This window comes from Pseudophryne corroboree (assembly GCF_028390025.1).
Source record: "Pseudophryne corroboree isolate aPseCor3 chromosome 2 unlocalized genomic scaffold, aPseCor3.hap2 SUPER_2_unloc_2, whole genome shotgun sequence".
Taxonomy (NCBI): Eukaryota; Metazoa; Chordata; class Amphibia; order Anura; family Myobatrachidae; genus Pseudophryne; species Pseudophryne corroboree.
The window spans coordinates 669,765-686,524 of NW_026967489.1; the positions used below are offsets into that span (position 1 = coordinate 669,765).

At 43.6% G+C, this 16,760-nt stretch overlaps 1 protein-coding gene and 1 non-coding gene across 2 annotated transcripts in view; both read right to left on the bottom strand.

The window, feature by feature from the left end:
- VPS28 (VPS28 subunit of ESCRT-I) overlaps nucleotides 1–16,760 on the bottom strand; it is a 103,296-nt gene that overhangs the window by 59,614 nt on the left and 26,922 nt on the right. The gene's annotated exons all lie outside the window — the stretch shown is intronic.
- On the bottom strand, nucleotides 12,313–12,428 carry LOC134983053 (U5 spliceosomal RNA). The gene has a single exon (XR_010191600.1). It is a non-coding gene; the product is annotated as a U5 spliceosomal RNA (small nuclear RNA).

Consider the following 16,760-nt stretch of genomic DNA (forward strand, 5'->3'; position numbering starts at 1 on the left):
GGAGGAAAGGGATCTAGGTGTCACTATCTCAGGTGACATAAAGGATAAATATAGTATTAATGGCGCTATACTGGGAACTACTGAAGAGGAAAGGGATCTAGGAGTCACTATCTCAGGTGACATAAAGGATAAATATAGTATTAATGGCACTATACTGGAAACTACTGAGGAGGAAAGGGATCTAGGAGTCACTATTAGAGGTGACATAAAGGATAAATATAATATTAATGGCGCTATACTGGAAACTACTGAGGAGGAAAGGGATCTAGGAGTCACTATCTCAGGTGACATAAAGGATAAATATAGTATTAATGGCACTATACTGGGAACTACTGAGGAGGAAAGGGATCTAGGAGTCACTATCTCAGGTGACAAAGGATAAATATAGTATTAATGGCACTATACTGGAAACTACTGAGGAGGAAAGGGATCTAGGAGTCTCTATTTCAGGTGATATTATGGATAAATATAGTATTAATGGCGCTATACTGGGAACTACTGAGGAGGAAAGGGATCTAGGAGTCACTATCTCAGGTGACATAAAGGATAAATATAGTATTAATGGCACTATACTGGAAACTACTGAGGAGGAAAGGGATCTAGGAGTCACTATCTCAGGTGACATAAAGGATAAATATAGTATTAATGGCACTATACTGGAAACTACTGAGGAGGAAAGGGATCTAGGAGTCACTATCTCAGGTGACATAAAGGATAAATATAGTATTAATGGCACTATACTGGAAACTACTGAGGAGGAAAGGGATCTAGGAGTCATTATCTCAGGTGACATAAAGGATAAATATAGTATTAATGGCACTTTACTGGAAACTACTGAGGAGGAAAGGGATCTAGGAGTCACTATTTCAGGTGACATAAAGGATAAATATAGTATTAATGGCGCTATACTGGAAACTACTGAGGAGGAAAGGGATCTAGGAGTCACTATCTCAGGTGACATAAAGGATAAATATAGTAATAATGGCTCTATACTGGGAACTACTGAGGAGGAAAGGATCTAGGAGTCACTATCTCAGGTGACATAAAGGATAAATATAGTATTAATGGCTCTATACTGGAACTACTGAGGAGGAAAGGGATCTAGGAGTCACTATCTCAGGTGACATAAAGGATAAATATAGTAATAATGGCGCTATACTGGAACTACTGAGGAGGAAAGGGATCTAGGAGTCACTATCTCAGGTGACATAAAGGATAAATATAGTAATAATGGCACTATACTGGAAACTACTGAGGAGGAAAGGGATCTAGGAGTCACTATCTCAGGTGACATAAAGGATAAATATAGTAATAATGGCTCTATACTGGAACTACTGAGGAGGAAAGGGATCTAGGAGTCACTATCTCAGGTGACATAAAGGATAAATATAGTAATAATGGCTCTATACTGGAACTACTGAGGAGGAAAGGGATCTAGGAGTCACTATCTCAGGTGACATAAAGGATAAATATAGTAATAATGGCACTATACTGGAAACTACTGAGGAGGAAAGGGATCTAGGAGTCACTATCTCAGGTGACATAAAGGATAAATATAGTATTAATGGCACTATACTGGAAACTACTGAGGAGGAAAGGGATCTAGGAGTCATTATCTCAGGTGACATAAAGGATAAATAAAGTATTAATGGCACTATACTGGAAACTACTGAGGAGGAAAGGGATCTAGGAGTCACTATTTCAGGTGACATAAAGGATAAATATAGTAATAATGGCACTATACTGGAACTACTGAGGAGGAAAGGGATCTAGGAGTCACTATCTCAGGTGACATAAAGGATAAATATAGTAATAATGGCACTATACTGGAAACTACTGAGGAGGAAAGGGATCTAGGAGTCACTATCTCAGGTGACATAAAGGATAAATATAGTATTAATGGCACTATACTGGAAACTACTGAGGAGGAAAGGGATCTAGGAGTCACTATTACAGGTGACATAAAGGATAAATATAATATTAATGGCGCTATACTGGAAACTACTGAGGAGGAAAGGGATCTAGGAGTCACTATCTCAGGTGACATAAAGGATAAATATAGTATTAATGGCACTATACTGGGAACTACTGAGGAGGAAAGGGATCTAGGAGTCACTATCTCAGGTGACATAAAGGATAAATACAGTATTAATGGCACTATACTGGAAACTACTGAGGAGGAAAGGGATCTAGGAGTCACTATTTCAGGTGACATAAAGGATAAATATAGTAATAATGGACCTATACTGGAAACTACGGAGGAGGAAAGGGATCTAGGAGTCACTATCTCAGGTGACAAAGGATAAATATAGTATTAATGGCTCTATACTGGGAACTACCTAGGAGGAAAGGGATCTAGGAGTCACTATCTCAGGTGATATTATGGATAAATATAGTATAATGGCACTATACTGGAAACTACTGAGGAGGAAAGGGATCTAGGAGTCACTATTTCAGGTGACATAAAGGATAATATAGTATAATGGCACTATACTGGAGACTACTGAGGAGGAAAGGGATCTAGGAGTCACTATTTCAGGTGATATTATGGATAAATATAGTATAATGGCACTATACTGGAAACTACTGAGGAGGAAAGGGATCTAGGAGTCACTATTTCAGGTGACATAAAGGATAATATAGTATAATGGCACTATACTGGAGACTACTGAGGAGGAAAGGGATCTAGGTGTCACTATCTCAGGTGACATAAAGGATAAATATAGTATTAATGGCACTATACTGGAAACTACTGAGGAGGAAAGGGATCTAGGAGTCACTATTACAGGTGACAAAGGATAAATATAATATTAATGGCGCTATACTGGAAACTACTGAGGAGGAAAGGGATCTAGGAGTCACTATCTCAGGTGACATAAAGGATAAATATAGTATTAATGGCACTATACTGGGAACTACTGAGGAGGAAAGGGATCTAGGAGTCACTATCTCAGGTGACATAAAGGATAAATATAGTATTAATGGCACTATACTGGAAACTACTGAGGAGGAAAGGGATCTAGGAGTCTCTATTTCAGGTGATATTATGGATAAATATAGTATTAATGGCGCTATACTGGGAACTACTGAGGAGGAAAGGGATCTAGGAGTCACTATTTCAGGTGACATAAAGGATAAATATAGTATTAATGGCACTATACTGGGAACTACTGAGGAGGAAAGGGATCTAGGAGTCACTATCTCAGGTGACAAAGGATAAATACAGTATTAATGGCACTATACTGGAAACTACTGAGGAGGAAAGGGATCTAGGAGTCACTATTTCAGGTGACATAAAGGATAAATATAGTATTAATGGCCCTTTACTGGAAACTACTGAGGAGGAAAGGGATCTAGGAGTCACTATCTCAGGTGACAAAGGATAAATATAGTATTAATGGCACTATACTGGAAACTACTGAGGAGGAAAGGGATCTATGAGTCACTATCTCAGGTGACATAAAGGATAAATATAGTATTAATGGCACTATACTGGGAACTACTGAGGAGGAAAGGGATCTAGGAGTCACTATTTCAGGTGACATAAAGGATAAATATAGTATTAATGGACCTATACTGGAAACTACGGAGGAGGAAAGGGATCTAGGAGTCACTATCTCAGGTGACAAAGGATAAATATAGTATTAATGGCTCTATACTGGAAACTACTGAGGAGGAAAGGGATCTAGGAGTCACTATTTCAGGTGACATAAAGGATAAATATAGTAATAATGGCACTATACTGGAACTACTGAGGAGGAAAGGGATCTAGGAGTCACTATCTCAGGTGACATAAAGGATAAATATAGTATTAATGGCTCTATACTGGAAACTACTGAGGAGGAAAGGGATCTAGGAGTCACTATCTCAGGTGACCTAAAGGATAAATACAGTATTAATGGCACTATACTAGAACTACTGAGGAGGAAAGGGATCTAGGAGTCACTATTTCAGGTGACAAAGGATAAATATATTATTAATGGACCTATACTGAGGAGTACTGAGGAGGAAAGGGATCTAGGAGTCACTATTTCAGGTGACAAAGGATAAATATATTATTAATGGACCTATACTGAGGAGTACTGAGGAGGAAAGGGATCTAGGAGTCACTATCTCAGGTGACAAAGGATAAATATAGTATTAATGGTTCTATACTGGGAGCTACTGAGGAGGAAAGGGATCTAGGAGTCACTATCTCAGGTGACAAAGGATAAATATAGTATTAATGGTTCTATACTGGGAGCTACTGAGGAGGAAAGGGATCTAGGAGTCACTATCTCAGGTGACATAAAGGATAAATATAGTATTAATGGCACTATACTGGAACTACTGAGGAGGAAAGGGATCTAGGAGTCACTATCTCAGGTGACAAAGGATAAATATAGTATTAATGGACCTATACTGGAAACTACTGAGGGGGAAAGGGATCTAGGAGTCACTATCTCAGGTGACATAAAGGATAAATATAGTATTAATGTCACTATACTGGGAACTACTGAGGGGGAAAGGGATCTAGGAGTCACTATCTCAGGTGACATAAAGGATAAATATAGTATTAATGGCACTATACTGGAAACTACTGAGGAGGAAAGGGATCTAGGAGTCACTATCTCAGGTGACAAAGGATAAATATAGTATTAATGGCTCTATACTGGGAACTACTGAGGAGGAAAGGGATCTAGGAGTCACTATTTCAGGTGACATAAAGGATAAATATAGTATTAATGGACCTATACTGGAAACTACGGAGGAGGAAAGGGATCTAGGAGTCACTATCTCAGGTGACATAAAGGATAAATATATTATTAATGGCTCTATACTGGGAACTACTGAGGAGGAAAGGGATCTAGGAGTCACTATTTCAGGTGACAAAGGATAAATATAGTATTAATGGCACTATACTGGAAACTACGGAGGAGGAAAGGGATCTAGGAGTCACTATCTCAGGTGACATAAAGGCTAAATATAGTATTAATGGCACTATACTAGAACTACTGAGGAAGAAAGGGATCTAGGAGTCACTATCTCAGGTGACATAAAAGGATAAATATAGTATTAATGGCTCTATACTGGAAACTACTGAGGAGGAAAGGGATCTAGGAGTCACTATTTCAGGTGACAAAGGATAAATATATTATTAATGGACCTATACTGAGGAGTACTGAGGAGGAAAGGGATCTAGGAGTCACTATCTCAGGTGACAAAGGATAAATACAGTATTAATGGCACTATACTGGAAACTACTGAGGAGGAAAGGGATCTAGGAGTCACTATTTCAGGTGACAGAAAGGATAAATATAGTATTAATGGCTCTATACTGGGAGCTACTGAGGAGGAAAGGGATCTAGGAGTCACTATCTCAGGTGACATAAAGGATAAATACAGTATTAATGGCACTATACTAGAACTACTGAGGGGGAAAGGGATCTAGGAGTCACTATGTCAGGTGACAAAGGATAAATATAGTATTAATGGCACTGTACTGGGAACTACTGAGGAGGAAAGGGATCTAGGAGTCACTATCTCAGGTGACATAAAGGATAAATATAGTATTAATGGCGCTATACTGGAAACTACTGAGGAGGAAAGGGATCTAGGAGTCACTATTTCAGGTGATATAAAGGATAAATATAGTAATAATGGCACTATACTGGAAACTACTGAGGAGGAAAGGGATCTAGGAGTCACTATCTCAGGTGACAAAGGATAAATATAGTATTAATGGCACTATACTGGAACTACTGAGGAGGAAAGGGATCTAGGAGTCACTATCTCAGGTGACATAAAGGATAAATATATTATTAATGGACCTATACTGGAAACTACTGAGGGGGAAAGGGATCTAGGAGTCACTATCTCAGGTGGCAAAGGATAAATATAGTATTAATGTCACTATACTGGGAACTACTGAGGGGGAAAGGGATCTAGGAGTCACTATCTCAGGTGACATAAAGGATAAATATAGTATTAATGGCACTATACTGGGAACTACTGAGGAGGAAAGGGATCTAGGAGTCACTTGACAAAGGATAAATATAGTATTAATGGCACTTTACTGGGAACTACTGAGGAGGAAAGGGATCTAGGAGTCACTATTTCAGGTGACAAAGGATAAATATAGTATTAATGGCACTGTACTGGGAACTACTGAGGAGGAAAGGGATCTAGGAGTCACTATTTCAGGTGACATAAAGGATAAATAATAAGAATTTACTTACCGATAATTCTATTTCTCGTAGTCCGTAGTGGATGCTGGGACTTCCGTCAGGACCATGGGGAATAGCGGCTCCGTAGGAGACAGGGCACAAAGTAAAAGCTTCTAGACTACCTGGTGTGCACTGGCTCCTCCCCCTATGACCCTCCTCCAAGCCTCAGTTAGGATACGGTGCCCGGACGAGCGTACACAATAAGGAAGGATTCATGAATCCCGGGTAAGACTCATACCAGCCACACCAATCACACCGTACAACTTGTGATCTGAACCCAGTTAACAGTATGACAACGAAGGAGCCTCTCAAAAGATGGCTCACAACCAACAATAACCCGATTTTTGTAACAATAACTATATACAAGTATTGCAGACAATCCGCACTTGGGATGGGCGCCCAGCAACCACTACGGACTACGAGAAATAGAATTATCGGTAAGTAAATTCTTATTTTCTCTGACGTCCTAGTGGATGCTGGGACTTCCGTCAGGACCATGGGGATTATACCAAAGCTCCCAAACGGGCGGGAGAGTGCGGACGACTCTGCAACACCGAATGAGAGAACTCCAGGTCCTCCTCAGCCAGGGTATCAAATTTGTAAAATCGTCTGCTTAGAAGCAGGAGCACCCAGCTTGTTAGGTGCGTACAGGATAAACAGTGAGTCAGATTTTCTGACTCCAGCCGTCCTGGAAACATATATTTTCAGGGCCCTGACTACGTCGAGTAACTTGGAGTCCTCCAAGTCCCTAGTAGCCGCAGGTACCACAATAGGTTGGTTCATGTGAAAACCTGAAACCACCTTAGGCAGAAAATGAGGACGAGTCCTCAATTCTGCCCTGTCTGAATGAAAAATTAGGTAAGGGCTTTTATATGATAAAGCCGCCAATTCTGAGACACGCCTGGCCGAAGCCAGGGCTAATAGCATTACCACTTTCCATGTGAGATACTTCAAGTCCACAGAGGTGAGTGGTTCAAACCAGTGTGATTTAAGGAACCCTAAAACCACATTGAGATCCCAAGGTGCCACAGGTGGCACAAAAGGAGGCTGGATATGCAGTACTCCCTTGACAAACGTCTGAACTTCAGGCACTGAAGCCAGTTCTTTCTGGAAGAAAATCGACAAGGCCGAAATTTTGACCCTTAATGGATCCTAACTTTAGGCCCATAGACAGTCCTGCTTGCAGGAAATGTAAGAAACGACCCAGTTGAAATTCCTCTGTGGGAGCCTTCTTGGTCTCACACCACGCAACATATTTTCTCCAAATGCGGTGATAATGTTTCGCAGTGACATCCTTCCTGGCCTTGATCAGTGTAGGGATGACTTCTTCTGGAATGCCTTTTTCCATCAGGATCCGGCGTTCAACCGCCATGCCGTCAAACGCAGCCGCGGTAAGTCTTGGAACAGACAAGGTCCCTGCTGGAGCAGGTCCTTTCTTAGAGGTAGAGGCCACGGGTCCTCCGTGAGCATCTCTTGCAGTTCCGGGTACCAAGTTCTTCTTGGCCAATCCGGAACCACGAGTATAGTTCTTACTCCTCTCCTTCTTATGATTCTCAGTACCTTTGGAATGAGAGGCAGAGGAGGGAACACATACACCGACTGGTACACCCACGGTGTTACCAGAGCGTCCGCCGCTATTGCTTGAGGGTCCCTTGACCTGGCGCAATATCTGTCCAGTTTTTTGTTGAGACGGGACGCCATCATGTCCACCTTTGGTTTTTCCCAATGGTTTACAATCATCTGGAAGACTTCTGGATGAAGTCCCCACTCCCCCGGATGGAGGTCGTGTCTGCTGAGGAAGTCTGCTTCCCAGTTGTCCACTCCCGGAATGAACACTGCTGACAGTGCTATCACATGATTTTCCGCCCAGCGGAGAATCCTTGCAGCTTCTGCCATTGCCCTCCGGCTTCTTGTGCCGCCCTGTCTGTTTACGTGGGCGACTGCCGTGATGTTGTCCGACTGGATCAGCACCGGCTGACCTTGAAGCAGAGGTCTTGCTTGGCTTAGGGCATTGTAAATTGCCCTTAGCTCCAGTATATTTATGTGGAGAGAAGTCTCTAGACTTGACCACGTTCCCTGGAAATTTCTTCCTTGTGTGACTGCTCCCCAGCCCCTCAGGCTGGCATCCGTGGTCATCAGGATCCAATCCTGAATGCCGAATCTGCGGCCCTCTAGTAGATGAGCCCTCTGCAGCCACCACAGAAGAGATACCCTTGTCCTTGGAGACAGGGTTATTCGCTGATGCATCTGAAGATGCGATCCGGACCATTTGTCCAGCAGATCCCACTGAAACGTTCTTGCATGGAATCTTCCGAATGGAATCGCTTCGTAAGAAGCCACCATTTTTCCCAGAACCCTCGTGCATTGATGCACCGACACTTGTCCTGGTTTCAGGAGGTTCCTGACTAGATCGGATAACTCCTCGGCCTTCTCCTCCGGGAGAAACACCTTTTTCTGGACTGTGTCCAGAATCATCCCCAGGAACAGTAGACGTGTTGTTGGAATCAGCTGTGATTTCGGGATATTTAGAATCCACCCATGCTGACGGAGCACTAGCTGAGATAGTGCTACTCCGACCTCTAACTGTTCCCTGGACCTTGCTCTTATCAGGAGATCGTCCAAGTAAGGGATAATTAAGACGCCTTTTCTTCGAAGAAGAAACATCATTTCGGCCATTACCTTGGTAAAGACCCGGGGTGCCGTGGACAATCCAAACGGCAGCGTCTGAAACTGATAATGACAGTTTTGTACGACAAACCTGAGGTACCCTTGGTGAGAAGGATGTATTGGGACATGGAGATAAGCATCTTTTATGTCTAGGGACACCATAAAGTCCCCTTCTTCCAGGTTCGCTATCACTCCATCTTGAACTTGAACCTTTTTATGTAAGTGTTCAAGGATTTCAAATTCAGAATTGGTCTCACCGAGCCGTCCGGCTTCGGTACCACAAACAGCGTGGAATAATACCCCTTTCCTTGTTGTAGGAGGGGTACCTTGATTATCACCTGCTGGGAATACAGCTTGTGAATAGCCTCCAATACTGCCTCCCTGTCGAGGGGAGACGTTGGTAAAGCAGACTTCAGGAACCGGCGAGGGGGAGATGTCTCGAATTCCAGTCTGTACCCCTGTGATACTACCTGTAGAATCCAGGGGTCCACCCGCGAGTGAGCCCACTGCGCGTTGAAACTTTTGAGACGGGCCCCCACCGTGCCTGAGTCCGCTTGGAAAGCCCCAGCGTCATGCTGAAGACTTGGCAGAAGCAGGGGAGGGCTTCTGCTCCTGGGAGGAGGCTGCCTGGTGCAGTCTTTTTCCTCTTCCTCTGCCCCGTGGCAGAAAAGAGTGTCCTTTTGCTCGCTTGTTCTTATGGGAACGAAAGGACTGAGTTTGAAAAGACGGTGTCTTTTTCTGCTGAGAAGTGACCTGGGGTAAAAAAGTGGACTTTCCAGCAGTTGCTGTAGCCACCAGGTCCGATAGACCGACCCCAAACAACTCCTCCCCTTTATACGGCAATACTTCCATATGTCGTTTGGAATCCGCATCACCTGACCACTGTCGCGTCCATAATGCTCTTCTGGCAGAAATGGACATAGCACTCACTCTTGATGCCAGGGTGCAAATATCCCTCTGTGCATCACGCATATATAGTAATGCATCCTTCAGATGCTCTATAGTTAATAATATACTGTCCCTATCCAGGGTATCAATATTTTCAGTCAGGGAATCCGACCATGCCACTCCAGCGCTGCACATCCAGGCTGAAGCGATTGCCGGTCGCAATATAACACCAGTATGTGTGTATATATTTTTTAGGATACCTTCCAGCCTTCTACCCTAGGGGGTGTTTCCCAACGTACCCTAACCTCTGGCGGGAAAGGGTATAGTGCCAATAATTTACTAGAAATTAGTAGTTTTCTATCTGGGGTAACCCACGCTTTATCACACACCTCATTTAATTCATCCGACTCAGGAAAAATAGGATTTTGGTACTTACCAGGTAAATCCTTTTCTTTGAATCCATAGGGGGCACTGGAGTACTCTTGGGATATGGACGGGCGTAGCCGAACAAAGGCACTGAATATTCAAATTTAGGACTCTCCCCCCCCTCCATATCCCCAAGTACCTCAGTGTACTTTGCCAGTGTTTTTTACTGAGCGAACAGGATATAGAGAGGTTGACAATGGAGAATCCCTATAACATAACGGACAACCACAAAGTTGATCCGTAACCTTATTGTCAACTAAACAGTTGACACCTTAACCGATAGAACTTTATAATTTGAGCCAATTGGTGAAAATGTGTTACCCTAAGCTCCTTCGAGCTTAATACCATCCAAGTTAAATTTGTTCACTAAGCTCCCTTGAGCTTACAACAACCCAGGTAAAACTGCTCTGGGTGGGCGTCCAGTGCCCCCTATGGATTCAAAGAAAAGGATTTACCTGGTAAGTACCAAAATCCTATTTTCTTTATCATCCACTAGGGGTCACTGGAGTACTCTTGGGACGTACCAAAGCTTCCCTCGTGGGCGGGAGAGCTGTTTGATACTTGTAACAGTAGGCAGCCAAAGCTAAATGCTGATGGCGCCACCATTCATAACGTGTAAACGTGCACAAACGTGGTGCACTAAAGGCTATGTAGCCGCGTCGTAGACGCTCCACGACCCGCTGGGTGTGACATTCCCACAGAACCTGTGGGATGCTATTACTGACGTAGGCGATTGTAACTTAGCCTTAAAGTAAGCCTGACTTGTAGTCATTATTATCCAACCGGATAAAATCTGCTGAGAAACTGGCTAACCCCAGTTTGCAGTATCATATAGAACAAACAACGTATTCATATCACGTACTACATATATAAACGCGTAACGCGTGTACCACATTCAGAATTTTAGAATGTGCTGTCCCCACAGGAACCACTATTGGTATATTGATGTGAAGAATACGAAAGCGGATTTCGTCGGAAGATCTGCTTTGTAATGAGAAAACTCAAATACGGTGGCTTGGAATACAAGGCACCCAAATATGAAAACAAAATCCTTGCCGAAGCCAAGGCTAGAAGAAAAATGTTTTCCAAAGTGAGAACTTAATACCCATTTGTTGTAAGGGTTCAAAAATATGAAACTTAATTCCCATTTGTTGAAAGGATTCCAAAATATGAAAACTAAGAAATCTGAACCCAACCTCAAATCGCCTGGCGCTGTAGGTGGGATAAATAGAGTCTGAACTTTGGTGACACCTTGTAGAAAGATGTTTACAGACGTAAATAGAGGCAAACGCTTTGAAAATAAGTTTACCACACAGATACCTGCACTCTTAGTGCAGATGAACGCAGTTTTCCATCCCATCCCGTTTAACAGAATACGGGTACTTGAAGTATGATGTTGGAAACTTCCGAGGTTTATAACCTATGTAAGCACACGAAATTTTTTTAATTATGAGCTGCCTTAAGCGGCTTACTATTTCGTAACATGGTTGGTATAACCGATACTGTAATTCTCTATTTTTTAAGAGAGCGGTCTGAACTCTCACCCCGTCAACCGCAGCTGCGGTACATAGATAATAAGTATATAGATAAGTATGGGTAAAAGAACGTTCCCTGATGTAACAGGTTGGACGTATTATGAGCGGGCCAAGATCGTGTGCAAGTATTACTTGAAAATTCGAGAAGCAAACTTCTCCGAAACCCATGAGCTACCACCAGTATGACTGTGACAAACTGTCTTCTGATCCGTTTTGGCAACGAAGAGAGAAGCGGAAAATGGTGGAGCCAGATACACGATGCTGAATGACCCCATGAATGTGATGTACACATACTGAGCTTTTGTAATTGTGGCGAGATGCCATTATGTATACTTGGGGTAACCGCCTTCTGTGGACTCACATATGAAACACCTCTGGATTTAATGTCCAGTTTTCAAGATCCAAACCCTGACGGGTGAGATCTTTTGTCTAACAAATGTCCACTCACGGATTGATGTCTTGACATTTTCACATAATGGCGTTCTGAGCCATTGAAGATTTGAGTTACCTGCCGCATTGCCATGCGGCTTCTTGGTTCTCACTGGTTGTTGTGTATACAACTGCCGTTGCTTTGTTTGACTGCTTAAGGGCAGCGTGAGCCAGGCATGAAAAAACAAAATTACATGAAACTCACGGTTGTTCCTGTCCACAGAAATCTTTAGTAAAAAGCGAAAGATTTATTCGTTCTGAAGAGAACCCAGAGTCTATCCCTGGTCAGACTGAAAACGAATCATTTATTGCATTGTAAAATGCACAGAGTTCTAGGACATTTATCTATTGCATTGTAAAATGCACAGAGTTCTAGGACATTTATTGACAGCAATCTGTCGTGTTTTAGAACCTTTGCGTTGAAAACACATCTTTATTCTTAATAAGTGAATACACCAATGTACCGCTGTGCGTGTACTTTTGTTCTTGCTGGTGTAGTAGGTAAAAGTCTTTGATTTACCTTATTTATAATCTTACCTAGGAATTGACATCGTTTAGACAGACTTAGATGTGATTGTTTTCGAACTTAATCTGCTACCGCAGTATACCTTAGTAGCGCAAGATAGAGGAACTTTGTTGATACATAGTTCTTATGTGAGATGAGCGATTATTCCAACATCACTTTGGTAAATACCGGGAGCGATAAGCAACGGTATAAATGAAATGGTTAATGGTTGTGGCGATTTGCAAACGCTAGAACCTGTGATGAAGAAACCGGACTGGGTAAATACGCATTGTGAAGATCAAATGCAATTATACAATTTTGTGGCTGCAATAAGCAAAAACTAACTGCAGAAAATCCATTTTCTAACTGTAGTAAATGACTTGCTGATTGATATTGCAACGGAGCTGTTTGGTTTTGCTCAAACAGACGGGAATAAGTAATTTTGACTCTGTTGGCGTACTACTGCCTGGTTTATAAACCAGCAAAGACTAAATGACAACCTGCCAAACCGTTCGCCAGAAGCAGTTTTGTACTCTAAGCTGTAAATAGCTGAGACATATATGAGTTGAAGTCATGAAACCTCGCAAATGTAACCTGAAAAGACGCACTTCCACAATTGTAAAAGAGGTCATCAAACCACTGGCTTGCTGACTGTAACGTCCTGTCGTTACAAGGCGTGAGTGATTTTTATAAAGGAATAAAACGCCGTTACAAGTATATTGTATGCGCTAATGGCAGAATATCGTAAAGGGATAAAATGTCGTTACACATATATCCAATTTAGGAGCAAACAAGCTCTGGCCTTGTCGCGCTTAACTAGCGACAATTGAAAATAACCGGCGTTAGCAAAAGCTTTACAGATATACTCTGCAGCTTCTTTTAACCGTGATCGGCATGGTTTCATACATAGATTCTAGTGACCCAAATGTATCTGTGGTTTTTATAATGTTTGACAGAAACGCATATACCAATGGCGGATCGCGTCCTTTTGGAAACGATTATGTATGGTTGTCCAAAACCCCGCACTATCTGAATGCTGGACTAATGTACCCTTCTCACTTGTAGTTATCGGTGTGAGATTTGACATAGAATCGTGCATTAAATTATAAGACTAGTGAAATAAACACTCTGGTACCCAAAGGAAAATTGTCACTTTGGAAAGATTGTCTTTTGTTAGCGCTGGCGGAGTTATTCTGAGACTCCGATTACCGCTGTTTTAATTTGAATTGCCAATGTTAACATTTTTAGTCTGCACTAGAGCCTTATTCGCTATGTAGACAGACATCATAATAGGCAACAGACAGACACTTGCACGACTTAATAACATTATTATATGGCATATATATCTATATATATATGTTATTGCTGAACAGCATATTTATTAGGAAACTAAAGTCTTTATGTGAAAAGCAGTTCACATGGGCATGAAACCCGAACCAAATTCCTACTAACACCCCTGCGCCTTCTGGTGGCTTAAAGATGTAGGGCAGGAATGTTCTAGAATTATCTTGAACTAAAAAATTCCCACTAACACCCCTGCGCCTCCTTGTGGAGTAGAGGTGTATGGTCTGGAATTATAACTGGAAAACCAGCAATGATTAAAATGGCCGTTGTGACAGGACGATACCGTACGGAAGCACTCGCAGCTTCCGCGTCCCGTTGACTGCGCACAGAATGGAAGGTCAAGCCGCACGAGGCCTGACCACATAGGGGATTCCCGCTTACCGTCAGTAACCGCCTGTTACTGACTCCACCCACTGCGCTGTGGGCGGGTTCTCGCTGCCACCACCAAACTCCTAACCTGCCGTGGCGTTTGGAACCACGGTTCTGCTCTGTATGTGCCGACGCACTGCTTTACCACACCTGCGTGGTGTCGACGAATCCCCACTAGCCACTTGCTAGGCCTCTACCGGTAGCTGGCGGAAGGCGGAGCTTGGAGACGTCAGGTGCTTCCCTGGACAGCCGGAGAACGGGGCTAGGTTTGGCCTAACCCTGTTGGTCACAAGATGAAGCAGTCTTCTTGAGGCAAAGGTGTTTATTGCTCAAATAACCTTTAAAAAGGCTCCTCCCTATTGCTAGGGGCAACAGCATACAATTAAGATCTTTTCAGCAGAAGAAGATGTTACAATACACCACTCTGGAGGCACGCAGGTCTCCTTTTTATGTCAGTTTTCCACACAGTACCACAGGGGGGTAAGCCCTCCCTGTCTTCTCCAACCAATCAGGTTATTTTACAAAATACCAATAAATTACATTTTACAAGGATATAAGTGCAATAAAACAATATCCTCCTTCCTGTCACCCAGACAACGTTTGGTATCAGATTAACATCACTGTTGATAAATTTATCACATATCTTCAAAATACAAATGTGTCTGGTCATTCCCATCTGCAGGCAATCTCAGTGTTTAAGATTACAACAGGAATGGCTACAATACAAACAAACGGTCTTCCTTCCTTTAACTTCCATTCAGGGATCGTATATCAAATCCAAGCCCATAAACCCAATGATTAGCATCTCTCTCTAAGGAATTTACACATCAAAAGGTATTGTCCTTCACACCTCACTGCTAGTACAGGGCCCTTAGCATGCCCCTTCCTATTTCCAGAGGATAAGAGATGCGTATTCAGACAGCTATAGTAACTGCATTTTTCCTTTAAATATACACCAAGCCTATCTTGAATATAAAATAGATACAGTTAAACATGTCTTCCTGCAATGGTGCACAGAGCACTACATATGACATGTTAAAAGTAAAACACATGATTCAACAAACTTTTAAACAGTCCGTAACATGGCGCCGGGCACGAGGGTTAACCCATTCAGTGCCGCAGACGCCATTACACGTGTGGCTGGCTAGTCTCTCCGGCCACATTCCTTCCCCCCCATTCAAGCGGGTCAACCAGGGACCCATGTCCCAACGATTTGGGTCCTGGTCCCGCAGTCCCTTGTGTTGAAGGGGACGCTACCTAGGGTGTGTAGACTCCGGCCTAGACAGTTCATCCATAGTGCAGTGGGCCTCTCTTCGTGGGTGCACAATGTTCAAATAGTCCACCTGAAGTCCAAGTTCAAGGCTCCACCACAAAAGTCTGTCCAATTCCCCCAAGGTAGGTTGCAGCCACCTAACAGGTAGGTGGTAAGTCACCACGGTGGGGGGCCGGTTACAAACAAGTGCCACCCAAGGTGTCCCAATTGTGGCATACCCCAGCTCCCACAATAGCAGTATACTGCTCAACCAGGCCACAGGGTGCTCCTGCCCATATGGCTCTTTCTGGCTCGGTACTGCTCCCAGTCCGTGCAGTGGCGCAATAGTTCGTAACACACAGTCCTGGTCAAGAATGTGCGCCATCAGCACGGGAGCGGGTACCCGAGCCTTCTTCAATGACTGGAATGCCAACTCGCAAGCGGGTGCAAAGTCCACTGACTTGGGAATGCCCTTCCTAGCCATCTCTGTCAAGGGGTTCGCTACAGGACTAAAGTCAATGACAACATGTCCGTAGGGCCTTACAGGTTCTAAGGTCAGTACCGGTCTGGGTGATGTGGGTCGGGGACAGCCTCTGGTTGCCTCCACCCCCTCTGGGTTGGGCCTACCCCTGTCTCCTTCCACATGGTGCCCCAGGCACTGCACCTCCGTCATACCTATCTGGCAACTGTCTGCCCTAACTGTCAGACCTGCCCTCCAATCCTCTTCTGTCGACCTATGACTCGGGAAACCTACCCTGTCACCTAGGCCTACTCTTCCCTCCTCGTCCGCTACCTGTGCCACAGTGATGGCGGTCAGACCACCAGCCTCTGGATCCTGTGTGGCATCCACTACAGGGAGGCTGCGTGTCTTCCCCGATCCACTGTGCACAGGCAAGGGACCTGCTATGTCCACAGCAACTTGCTGCAAGGGTTCTCCTATGGGCAGAGGCCCAGAGACAACACAACCGCTGGAGTGCCCCGGCTGCCAATGCATGGCACCAGCCTTACAGTTGGTCTGGGCGTCATCCGACATTCCAGACCAGGGTAAGCTCTGTGTCAGGCACTTCAGGGTACGGTCTGTCCCCGGGTTGCTGTCCAAAGGGGTTTCACTGGCAACCGACACCGGTTGCGCAGGAACT